Source organism: Doryrhamphus excisus, chromosome 2 (genome assembly GCF_030265055.1).
Source record: "Doryrhamphus excisus isolate RoL2022-K1 chromosome 2, RoL_Dexc_1.0, whole genome shotgun sequence".
Lineage (NCBI taxonomy): Eukaryota > Metazoa > Chordata > Actinopteri > Syngnathiformes > Syngnathidae > Doryrhamphus > Doryrhamphus excisus.
In genome coordinates this window covers 14,844,644-14,858,424 of record NC_080467.1, presented here as the reverse complement: position 1 = coordinate 14,858,424, position 13,781 = coordinate 14,844,644, and the positions used below count along the sequence as shown (strand labels likewise).

General features: G+C 41.7%; 1 pseudogene; it reads right to left on the bottom strand.

Moving 5' to 3' along the window:
• Positions 1 to 3,464: 3,464 nt before the first annotated feature.
• The window catches only part of LOC131120080 (alpha-1A adrenergic receptor-like), a 201,736-nt pseudogene continuing 191,419 nt past the window's right edge, over positions 3,465 to 13,781 (bottom strand).

The window sequence follows — 13,781 nt, the reverse complement described above, 5'->3', positions numbered from 1 at the left end:
CATTCACACCTATGAATAATTTATTATCATTATTTAATATGAATTTATAGGTACATTTTATTTAAAAATAACGTAATGACTGCTTCACTCACTGCTCGCCTACCCTACGAGGATATTCATGTTGTACTTAATCAGTATTAAATGTCACTAAGGTCAGAGTACAGTGGAACCTTGGTTAGCAAATACTATACTGATATATTTTTCCAGTAAAAAGTAATGCAAATCCAATTAATCCATTCCAGAAAGCCAATAAAGATAACACAAAACATATTTTTATAGATTTACAATTCTAATTTTATATCCATCCAAGGTTTCCATTCTAAAACAATTAAAACATTAACATTTTGGAGTCAACCACTGACATCATCGTCTGAACAAGATACACTAACAATAACAAATGATGGAATTGACATTTTAAAAGTTCATTTTTTTTCTGACTCAGTAAATAGATGTGTATCATGTAAATAAATAACAATAATAATAATAATACATTTAATTTGTAAGAACCTTTCTAAAAACGCAGGGACACTGCACATTGCAGAGATAAAACAACTAAGGACTCTCTGTGTGGAGTTTGCATGTTGGGTTTTCTCCGGTGCTCCGGCTTCCTCCCACATTCCAAAAATATGCATTTAATTGGTGACTCCAAATTGTCCATAGGTATGAATGTGAGTGTGAATGGTTGTTTGTCTATATGTGCCCTGTGATTGGCTGGCGACCAGTCCGGGGTGTACCCCGCCTCATGATAGGTAATGAAAGACAATATATATATATATATACAATTATATATTTTACATACTTGCATAAAAGCCCTGTGAGGAAGAACATGTCATTAAACAAGAAATGAGACTGAGGGAAGCAAAGTGGAGATGTGGGCTGTGATTCAAGCTGGTGTACAAGGATGCTCTGCAGCTCCGTTGTCATGGTCACCTTGATATAGTCCATGTCTTCAGAACAGTTCCCCTTGTTTGACACTCTTGAACTTGGGAAAGAGGCAAAAAGTCACACAGAGCCAGGTCAGTTGAGGTCCCTGCCACGGCTATCGCATCTTCTCGAGCACTGAACAAAGCAAACGCCGCAGGATATCTTTGTCGACGTACTGGTTCATCGTTTGGTGCTGTGGCAATAACACACTGTGGACGATATCCCTCGCGTGGAAGAATGAAATCAACCTCACAGTTTTGGACCTTTTCTGACACACCTTGTATGTATATGCATGAATGCAACAAATTACTATACCTGATGAAATAGTGTAATGCAATATTCTATTCACACATAGCAGTAGGCCTTCATTGGCTTCATATGAAATGAACACAGAAGAGAGTGAGCATCTTCTCCGTTATTAAGCCTCTTTGTGCCAACACATGCAAACTCCACACAGAGATGCCCAAGTGGAGATTCAAACTCAGGTCTTCCCGATCTCCTGACTTTGTGGCCACAATGACACAATAATGACATGACACAATGATCTTTGAATGATGATCTTGATGTCACGGTGCGGCTTGAGAGTTGTAAGGTTCGACCCCAGGATGCAGAGATTAGGACCCCAAATGCAGGTAAAAATGTATTTATTGTCGCTATGCAGCAGGATGGCGCACTAGCAAGACAAACCAAAGACAATGAACCGACAACGAAGGGAGCGTGCACCTGAACTAAATAGCAATCACAAATTGAAAACAGGTGCGTGAGAAAATGGAACGGAACGGAAAACACAACAGAGCAACAGAGGAAGTGAATACAAAATAAGGGCACGAACAAGGAACAGAGAGGAAAGACGAAAACTAAGAAAGCTGTAACGAGGGGGTGAAGCCTGATCGTGACACTTGATGATAATTGTTTTTTTTATGTCAAAATTATTGACTATTGGTTGATAATCAATAGCACAATTTGTTATCGTGACAGGCCTACATAGCAGTCATTGTTAGTTTCTTAATTAACATCCATTGTAAATCCACTGTAAATAGTTCATTCAGTAACCATGTCTGCTTGTTGATGCTACTTTTCTGACCTATAAATGTTATTAGAATGTTGTATTATCGTGATAATTATGCCAAATAATGAGGTTTACAAATTTAGAAGTGAGCCCTGAAAGAAGTTTGGGATGGCGTTGAATGGTCGGTTTCTGAGAGTTTATTCTAACACTACTCACTATGCGCATGCTGAGTAGGACCAATCACAGCGGAGTGGCGTGCCTGGTGGAAAAAATTAAAACCGACTGTTTTGGAAAAATCCAAAGAAATACAGCTGGAATAGGTGCAGGTTCTGGAAGATGTAGAACGTTTCCTGTATGGGTTATTTTGTGTAGCTGCTCTATAGTCCTAAGTCCACCACTCAATACAAGGGGCCGAAAATGAGCATGATAGGTCCCCTTAAAGTACTCACTGAAAGACTGAAAATATCTATACTGTTAATTCCCTAAGATCACTAAATACTACCTTACTTCAGTTTTGTGTCCAGAAATGAAGCCTGAATACTAACTATGCTTTCAGGGTCTTTGTAATAAAACATCAGTGATGTTGAAATGAGTCACACCATGGAAGCAATTGCTCGTCAATGCTATTATATGTTATACTTTTTGAGAGGCATACACTACTCACCTACCATTTAACAATTAACAGTGGGTTGCTACAGAGAACAATAATGAAGCATTTTGTGCTTTTTATTTCTTTGTGGATTCTTATTACATTATGACACATTGCCCATTCCATTCCAGTTGGCATGCAACAGTGATGAACTCATTGTACTGCCGTGTAACTTGTTGCAGCCTTTAGGAATTTGCAAGGATTAAAAGGTTCAGAACAATTGAACAACATGCAGCCACTTCCTAATCAATAAAGTATTATTTTCTTTTAAAGGGGACCTATGATGCTTTTTCCACTTTTCTGACCTATAAATGTAGTTAAAATGTTGTATTCTCATGTTAAAACATGCCAAAGTTTTAAATAATGAGGTTTTTGTATTTGGAAGTGAGCCCCTGAAAGCCTCAAAACGCTTGGTTTCAATAGGCGTAGTAAAACTGCCCCTTTTGTGATGTCACAGAGGGGTGGACTTCCTTATATGGTTCATAGTTAGGAAGCACTTTGACCAATCACAGTGAAGTAGGGACGTGAAATTAAAACAGACCGTTTTGGCGGGAAGCACAAATCAAAGGAAATAGGTGCAGAGTCTGTAAAATCCCCCAATTTTTTTGTGCCGGTTATTGTGTGTAACTGATCTATGGGAGACCACAACTCAATACAAAGGGTTGAAAAATGAGCACAATAGGTCCCCTTTAAAGGGGTGGAACTTTATTGGTTACATTTCATAAATCTGGAGTTCGAAATGACCAATCTACCACCTGAGCCATGCCTCCTAAAGGGGATGTGTATGCGTTCCAAAAAATACCCCAGTCAAACTGCCTCCCCAGTAACATTAAGAGAAAGCCGTAAAACCTTTGCTGAGCAGTTCTCTGGTACTGGACTTGGACCAGCTGAGAAACACCATGACCTCAGTAGACTCTTCCTTTGGATTGCTGGACTTACATCATCTGTTGCAGAGGACAAAGACAGTACCCCACAGCAACCCCACGAAGAACCACCCTGTGGGATTGACAAATCAGAGGTATTAGACACTGGTCCTGGACTGGTGGAGTGAGTGGTGGTGTGAGGTCCTTGGTGTTTGGTACTCCTCAGACAGCGGCCATGGAGCACATTGTGAAAGGCTTTCTTGAACTCCTGGCTGAAGCATGGGTAGATGATGGGGTTAATGCAGCTGTTGAAGTAGCCCAGCCAGAAGGTTATCTTAAACACGGTCTCAGGAGGCTTGCAGGATGGGAAGATTGATCCTAGAACATAAATCAACCAATGAGTGAACCCCAGTACTTAAACTGTGTTTCCAACAAGCAAGATCAATCACTTTGTCAATTTTTGTATGTTTTTTGTGGAGGTGCCAATGGATTTCTGAAGATCATGATTCACAGTTCTTTATTTTTGATTCCAAACTACTGTACCAGCAGAATAGAAATCCCATTGCGTTGCATTCAACAGCCAGATGTGGCTCTTTTGATGTATTCTGCATTTACGTAAATCCATCCATCCATATTCTATTGCAATGTGGGTAGCAAGGGCCAATACCAGCTGTCTTTCCCCCCAAAATATGATATGGCTTTCACAGCAGTATGTTTTAAAACCTGGCTTTCATGACCCTTGATATAATGGAATTCTGGTATCAAGGTATCACCATTTTGCCTGAAAGCAAAACGCTACCCTGACAAAGTTTGACTGATCCAAACTGTACCATTGCCAACCAAACTGGGCTGCACTGCTTAATGCAAACCTTGGACATTGCCAGTTTAATTCACTTGCACTTCATTTGAAAAACATCAGGGTAGGGCTTTGCAAATACTTTATATGAATTGTACCATTTTGATTCTGAAATGTAGATTCTAACTAATAAGGCAGTAGAGGGGATTTTATGAAGTTCACAAAATAATTGAAATAATATTATGTTCAAATATAATCCATATTACCATATTATAGCATTATTCATTCATTCATTTTCAACCGCTTGTCCTCATGAGGCTCACGGGCCTGCTGGAGACTATCCCAGCTGTCTTCGGGCGAGAGGCGGGGTATACCCTGGACTGGTTGCCAGCCAATCACAGGGCACATATAGACAAACAACCATTCACACTCACATTCATACCTATGGAAAATTTGGAGTCGCCAATTAACCTAGCATGTTTTTGGAATGTGGGAGGAAACCGGAGTACCCGGAGAAAACCCACACATGCACAGGGAGAACATGCAAACTCCACACAGAGATGTCCGAGGGTGGAATCGAACACTGGTCCTCCTAGCTGTGAGGTCTGCGCGCTCACCACTTGATCGCTGTGCCGCCCTATTAGTATATATAATAGTATATATAGTAGAAAATAGTGATTTAGTTGTGCGGATGGTAGTATTTGTGCCCTAAACTACAGATATGTGGTACCAATCTATCACATCTTATACACTATTTCTAAATTCAACTTTACTATAGGTGCTCATGCATTCCCATCATTAGCACTAATATTCCTACGACAAAATTGCCTTTTCACCCAATGTTGTTCCCATCAGTCTCCTCATATGAGATCTGCCAGTGAGCATCTGCAATGACAGGCAGGTGGCACAAACAAAAAAACGTCTCCCTGTGGTGTGTTTAGGAACCCTAAACCCAAACTTCAGCAGTTTGTCAAACTGTCATATTGGGAATCCTGAGCTATCATTGCCTCGGAGCTGAGAACAAGTGCTGCGCTTTGAGCCGTGAAGGTCTGTCTCAATTGGAATGCATAACCTTTTTTTTTTCTGTGATGACATGGCTGCCTTGAGAGGCTACCCTGTGACAGAGGATGCCTATGAGCATTACAGCCCATTAAACCTCATGCTTGTTATCTGTAATAGCTTTCATAGGAAAGAAGGCTCATTCAATTTCATCTCGCAGTAGAGGCCCATCCTGCTCCAATATGCTGTTTTATTTGGTTAGTTGGTTGCTTGTGATTGAATTCCATGATGTGTCTTCTTGGAAACTCCAGAGGTAAAGTGGTGGCACGCTGGGGAACGTATTGCCTGATGTTGTCCACATATGACCAATTATTATGCAAAAACCTTTAGGCATCAACAGTTTTTGCAACTACTGTGCCTACACCAGAATTGGTGTTGTATGAAATGCTTTTAGCGGCACAAGTGGTTAGTGTGCAGACCTCACAGCTAGGAGACCAGTGTTTGATTCCAGCCTCTGCCATCTTTGGGTGGAGTTTGCATGTTTTCCCCGTGCATGCGTGGGTTTTCTCCGGGTACTCCGGTTTCCTCCACATTCCAAAAAAAACATTCTAGGTTAATTGGCGACTCCAAATTGTCCATAGGTATGAATGTGAGTGTGAATGGTTGTTTGTCTATATGTGCCCTGTGATTGGCTGGCAGTCAGTACAGGGTGTACAGCTGGGATAGGCTCCAGCACCCCCGCGACGCTCGTGAGGAAAAAGCGGTAGAATGAATGAATGAAATGCTTTTACTACACAATACAGTTAGAATTTGACTACAGTATGTGTCCTTATTTTTTCCCCTGCACTGTACGAGGCCTCTGGGAAGACCCAGGACATATTTCAGAGACCATGTCTCGCAGCAGGCCTGGCAACGCCTCAGGATCCACCGGTAGGAGCTGGACAAAGTGGCTGGGGAGAGGCAGGTCTGGGCTTGGACTTGAACGTGACGTGGATGGATCATTCTTAACATCATCTGATTGATTAATTAAATAATCCAGCACGGGGTTAACACAATATCCTCAGCTCTGCCACGACTGCAGTAAAAATTCTATAATTAACTCTCTGTAGCTTTTAACATAAATTATGACATGGTTATAAAAGTGCTGCGGAATCAAAGCAACTACTCAGCTTGCTTATCAGATTTATCTCAGTGATAAGAGGGAAAATTCAAATGAAACTTTAGTTAAGATCGTAATGACAAAATGCAATAACACGGAGCTAATCCTGGTGTTAACAGTCATATTCATACTCATGCATTATTCTTAAGAAGTCACACTATGTATTGGATGACTTGTTTTTGCAATAAGGAAACTGCCGGCCGGTCTAGTGTTTAGCGCGCAGACCTCATAGCTAGGAGACCAGGGTTCAATTCCACCCTCGGCCATCTCTGTATGGAGTTTGCATGTTCTCCCCGTGCATGCGTGGGTTTTCTCCGGGTACTCCGGTTTCCTCCCACATTCCAAAAACATGCTAGGCCACTCCAAATTGTCCATAGGTATGAATATGAGTGTGAATGGTTGTTTGTCTATATGTGCCCTGTGATTGGCTGGCAACCAGTCCAGGGTGTACCCCGCCTCACGCCTGAAGACAGCTGGGATAGGCTCCAGCACCCCCGACCCTTGTGAGGAAAAGCGGTAGAAAATGAATGAATGAATGAATGAAGCTGCCGGCATAGCTAAGAGTCTGACCCTTAACCAGAAAGCCACATGCTCAATTCTTTGTTCTTTTCTTATTTTGGTATTTTAACATTGGGACAACACTGTAATGTCTGGTTCCCTCCTTTTTCACATGGTAGCATCAGGTGGGCAAAAGACTTGAGACTTGACTTGAACTCATGACCAAAGACTTGAGACTTCATTAATTTATTTTCTACTGCTTATCGCGAGGGTGCTGGAGCCTATCCCAGCTGCCTTTTGGGCAAGAGGCGGGGTACACCCTGGACTGGTCACTAGCCAATCACAGGGCACATATAGACAACCATTCACACTCACATTCATACCTATGGACAATTTGGAGTCGCCAATTAACCTAGCATGTACCCGGAGTACCCGGAAAAAAAACACGCACACACAGGGAGAACATGCAAACTCCACACAGAAATGCCCGAGGGTGGAATCGAACTTGAGACTTTGTATTACAAATACATTTACATACTCTACACTGCTGTGTCCTTCCACTGATACACTTAGTGTAAACATCACTCTAAGATGGTAATACATGTCCAAGGTTTTGACACAAAGACCTCAAAAATGCACAGAACAGCCTTGATGATTCTGAATATTTATACAAACACTAAGGCAATACAGTGAGATGCATCTTAAAACATGCATGTTAGGTTGATTGGAGACTCAATCCTATGATTGACTGGTCAGCTGGGATCGGCTCCATGTCATTCACCACACTAATAAAAAGAAGGGGTATAGAAAATGGATATATGGATGCATGGGATACTTCATAATTGAATATAATTGGAGCTACATTATGAGTTATTATTGGCTAGTAACCTACCAATTGGTAAGACCAGGAAAAAAGGAAGCCAACACAGAATGAAGCACCCGACAACAACGCCAAGGGTCTTGGCTGCTTTCTCTTCTTTTGGCAATTTGAGCATCTTGGACAGAGTGTTGGTGATATGTTTGGACCTCCCAGTGCCGTTGTCCTCTTCATGCTTGCCTGTGTGGGCAGTGTTTCCTCTGTGCACCCTTAGCATGACCCCCTCGGTCTCAACTCCTGCTCCATCACTTCCTCTCTTGAGGGTTTCTGTCTCTCTCTTTGCCACGCTATACACGCGACAGTACATGGACAAGATGATGGCCAGCGGGATGTAGAAAGATCCTAATGCTGAGAACAAGGCATAGCCGGGCTCCTCCGTGATACGGCACACTGTTTCATCTTCAGGATCAGGCTCCTTCCAGCCAAACAGAGGCCCCACAGATATGGCTGCGGAGACTCCCCAGAGAGCAGCCACTGCAGCCAGGCCTCGTCTGCCAGTAGCGATGGAAGGGTAGCGCAAAGGATAGCTAACGGCCAGGTAGCGGTCGATTGAGATCACACACAGACTGAGGATTGACGCGGTGCAGCAGAGGACGTCCAGTGCCGCCCAGACATTGCAGAAAGGCCGTCCGAACACCCATCTCCCGAGCGCTTCTGATGCGGCGGAGAAAGGCAGGACCGCGGAGCTGAGAAGTAGATCGGCTGCAGCCAGGTTGGCGATGAAGTAATGCGTCACAGAGCGCCAGTGGTGATGACAAAGCACTGAAAGGATGACCAGGATGTTGCCAAGAACACCGAATACCATGAAGACCACCAGCACCATTCCCAGAAATACCACTTTCACAATGTTCACTTCTGGATTGATGGTGGAGCTGCAATTGGGACAGCTCTCTTCCGCAAACAAAACATTCATGCTCTCCCCAAACGTTGACTATATCGTCACATTTCTTCATACTTCAAACATATGTGACCACCTGCTCATCAAATATTTCATCTTGTCCCACTAATTAATTTGTGGATCAAGCAGCTTTCATCACAATGCGCATCCAGGTTTTTTTTGTCATATTTACAACAAACTCAGCCATGGCTTGTCATCATCCTTCCAGTGGGGCACAATAGAAATGACAAATATTCATACTTTACGAGGCAATCTCTGGTGGGTTTTGTGTCTTTTGTTCATCCATGGTGACAGACGCTAGAGTCAAGAGACCTGTTCAAACAACAGAACAGAAAAAAATAATTACAAGTAGCAACACTCACTTCATGAGCCAACAATTTCACAGTTATAATTAAATTCACACTGAAATGCTTGACAACAAATGACCATTACTGAGAGCTGCAGGCTGACCTGGACCCGATGAGATGTATTCAGTTATACATTCACATCGAGGCCGTCGAATGATTATAAATTTTAATCAGATTAATCACTGTTTTAAAAATAATCAATCATATATATATATATGATTGATATGCACATTACCCGGACAGAAACCTATGCAGGAGGAAACCTACGCACGCACGGGAAGAACATGCAAACTCCACACAGAGATGGCCGAGCTGGGAATCAAACCCAGGTCTCCTAACTGTGTGGCCTGCTCGCTAACCACTTAGCGCAGCCCTCTTAATCATTCATTCATTTTCTACCGCTTGTCCTCACTAGGGTCGCAGGCGTGCTGGAGCCTATCCCAGTTGTCTTCGGGCAAGAGGCGGGGTACACCCTGGACTGGTCGCCAGCCAATCACAGGGCACATTTAGACAAACAACCATTCACACTCACATTCATACCAATTAACCTAACATGCATGTTTTAGGAATGTGGGAGGAGATAACCGCATGCACGGGGAGAACATGCAAACTCTGCACAGAGATGGCCGAGTTTGGAATCGAACTTGGGTCTCCTAGCTGTGTGGCCTGCGTGCCAACCACTTTTTCCATCGTGCAGCACTCAACACACAATTCTCTTTAATAGTAGCAGAACATTTGAATCACACTTTATAACACGTGTTATTATGAGATGTTGCGTTCACAGACATTGCACAATTTAAAGTACGTTGACTTGTGATGTTAGTGATGTTAGATCTATCCTTGGTCCTTCCTTGTTTCAAACAATTTCGACACACACACACACACACATATACTATATATAATATTTTATTAATATTGTGACTTTAAACACATAGTGTTATCATTTGCATAGTTCTCCGCTTCTCTCATCAGATAGTAGAGTAAATATGAAATAGTGTTCATATCATGGCCCATTGAATAACTGCTGGGTGCCCCAGCTGCAGAACAACAGGGGGCTGCAGTATTGCAATACATTCACTTGTTTTACATTCGTAAGACAATATGAACAGATTTTTATTAAGAGATGAAAAATATAATTAGAAGAACAGTGAGCGTGTGCTTAGCCATGGCGGCATTTACAATAACAGCAACAGAGATTGTTAATGACCTTTTCATGACTTGCTTGCTACACAAACCCCTCACTGTTTAGTTTCTGTTATTTTGTTGTGTGATTGATTGGTCAATATAATAGCATTCTATTGGCAATTTTGTAGGGACCATAAATGCTTTGGTGGTGAAGGGAATTATCCAAAAGCTATACAGTATAGGTATATATTAGCGTAGACAGTGTAATTTCACCGTTCCAAAACAGCAGCAATAATTACAATAAAAAATTCTTTTCTGAGGAAAACCCGAAGTGGAGACAGTGACCAACTTTCTAATTGCATTGTGTACGTGAGTGAGACATGGATCCTCTCTGTGCAGCCTGCAGAATGTCTGTCTAGGGAGGGGAGCGGTCGCTGCGTATGATTATGCGTATATCATATGAAAACAGAAGAATCAACATTAAGTAGGGGTTTCATAAGACGAGACGGTACACGAGATTGAGTCTACGAGAGCAAGACGAGACCAGATTTTAGAATTACTTTTAAAAAATACTTGAAAAAAAATATATAACTGTATACCAGAGTTAACTGTCTGTTTGGAGGAAACCAGACATGCATACACATGGCAATATATTGAGACCGGAAAAATGAGGTTGTATTATCTTGCAGTATAGTCTTCAATCAATGCATTATTTGTTTGACATTTCGGCTCAGTGGTTGCATTTCCCTACAATTTCAAAAAGGCCATTGCAATTTCTTGTTAATGTAATCAGCTCACTGACCAAGTGATTACCTGTCAATAGAAATCCTTAAGAGATCAACAGGGAGGGATAAACGGCACCACTAATGCAATGATGATCCAAGGCGGGGACAAATAGTCGGACCCCACCACCAAGCATGCAGGCAATATAAAGACAGATGAGAGGATGAGATCATTTTTTTTAAGAGCAGACACACAGCTGCACAATGTGATTGCTTCTTTGACCGTCTTATGTCTGCGGGCAGAGCACTAACTCCAGCAGAAGATGACAGGTTGAGAATTGAACCTCGAGGAGGCCACTATATTACATGAGCAGAAGCTTTGGCCACCGATAGGCCCACTATGCGCCACTCTCCCCGTACGTGTTGAGAGATGTGGGATGTCACAGAGGGAGATAAACGGCGGCGAGGCAAAACGAATGAGAGCTGTAGAGATAAAGCCTTGGGATGGGAGAGTCATGCTTGTCACATGTTTGTGCAGGATCAAAGGCTTTCGCTCAGTGAACATCCCACCACGCGGCGGAACAAATTCACCCACATAAACACTCGATGCTGGGATTTCCGTCTTCATAGCCAGAGGGCGAAGACAGGCGGTGAACAGATATTTTGTATTGTTTCTGCAGAAGATCTAAAATCAAGAAGCTTTGGAATAATGGGATTTCACAGTATGCAGAAGTGCCAGCAAACAGATATTTACAGTCTGTAAAAAAGTTGATTTCCCCTCTCCACCTTTATTTGAAATCTATGAAAAGTATAAACCGTATCGGCCTGAAGTAACACAGTGAGCAAAATGGTTTTACAGCTTTGAATCTTACATGTAATGGCAGCGCAATCTGTCTGCATAGCTGTTAACACATTTATATCTCTCCCAAGACGAGCAATTAAGCAAGTCTGGGTCACTTAAAGGGGAACGATTTTCCACTTTTCTGATCTATAAATATTATTAGAATTTTGTATTATTGTGTTAAATGATGCCAAAGTATCAGATAATGAGGGTTACGCATTTGGAAGTGAGCCCTTAAGTTTGGGATGACTCTGAACGCAGGTGTCTTCCTTTTATGGGCGTGCCTAGGTATAGGGCTCCATCACACTGCACTGTTTTGTTGAAGATTTCACCGTGTTAGCTCTGAACAGTTTTTAAAGAGGCAAGCGACAGGCAGAAGTGGTCGGAGTTGCACATTCCAAGGGACAGTTTTGTGAGCATGGGTGTAGCTATACGTGAAGCTGGACTATCTGCAAAACTGTTGCTTGGTCATGTTGAAGACTACTTACAGCAAGCTGAAAGTAACAATTTATCAGTGTCCCAACTGTGTTTATATAGCGGTTGTCTGTGTAGCTTTATAGAGTGTGCACACATGGAGCGTCTTACAAGTTTACCGATGTTTGTAGTTGCCTTTCTTTCACCATGATTGGTGGATCTACCCTTCCCTCATAATGCTGTGTCAAGATTGTTTGCCCTTAGTAAACGCAAAATGTTACCACTCTTTGAATTCATACACGGTAAGTCAGGGGTCTCCAACCAGTAGCTCATGAGCTACAAGTAGATCCTAACCACTTTTCAGGTATCTCTCCAAAGTGTTTATTAAATTTTTTAAATCAACTTTTATACAGACAAAATCAGCAAGTTCGCTTCGGCAGTAGTCCGGAAGTCCTTGGGAGCACTTAGGGTTGGGGTCAATCACAGCAAAGTGGGCGTGCCTGGAGGCAATAAATTAAAACAGGCTGTTTTGGAAATCTAAGGAAATATAGTTGGGATAGGTGCAGATTCTGGAAGCTCTCTGTGTGGGTTATCATGTGTAGCCGCTCTACAGGAGTCCACAACTCAATACAAAGGGCCGAAAATGAGCATAATAGGTCCCCTTTAAGACCCAAGATAGTTTTGTCACAGAAAATGTAAACCCTTGAAATCGCAGTTACCATGTGTAATAATAAAAGTCACTGTAATATTTACACAAGTCCAGTGTTCATGAACATAAAATTAGGTAATCCAATATACCCTCAAACCTCACCCAAACAAAGACCTTTTTGTGTTGCTGACTCACTGTCTGGCTGTTTTTATTCAGTGCAACTGCTAAATAACCCACCATGGGGCCAAAGAAAGTTACAAGTGCCAGCAATTTGATAACGAAAGTGAGAAACAATATTGAATTCAATTTTGTCAGGATGTATGGGAATTAAGTCACATCTGTTCGTCATTTACAATTATTTCATTGATTTTTGCATGTAAGTCTATATTTTTTTTTTTAATATTCTTTTAGATATTTGGATTCACATTATTTCTTATGAGGCACATTTAGATTATTTTGGAAGGAATTAATAATGAAAACCGTCACCACAGCATCTGTTCAAGTGTATTAAAAATTGAGCATTATCTTTGTAAAGGCATATGTTTTGACTCAGTTCTTGTATTTGATCTCATGAGATTGTACCTCATGATGATGAATTATCCAGAGAGTATGTCTTAAGAACAGCCAGAAAACTGTCCCAAGCAATAATGTGCAACTGACTCTCCCCTGAGAAGTAATTATTGACCCGTAGTGGGGAGAAAAATAATCACAATAAGTACTTTGAATAGTGACCTTAGCCCCCTTAAAATTGAACCAATATTGAGCATAATAAAGCTTTTGTACATGTGCAAATCGTTCTTACGGTAGCTCTTAATCTAAAAACAAGAATGCAATGGGTGTATTTTGAAGCTTATTTTGCACTGAACGGGAAGTCACTGTTTGCACGTTTCCAATGCTGTCTCACTTTAAACAGGAACATTTCCGACAAAATATATTAACTAAAATGAGGCTGCTATCTCAAATGTGTCTCCTGAGCTGTAGAAGAGCAAACTTTGAGCAGTAAAACTTTAC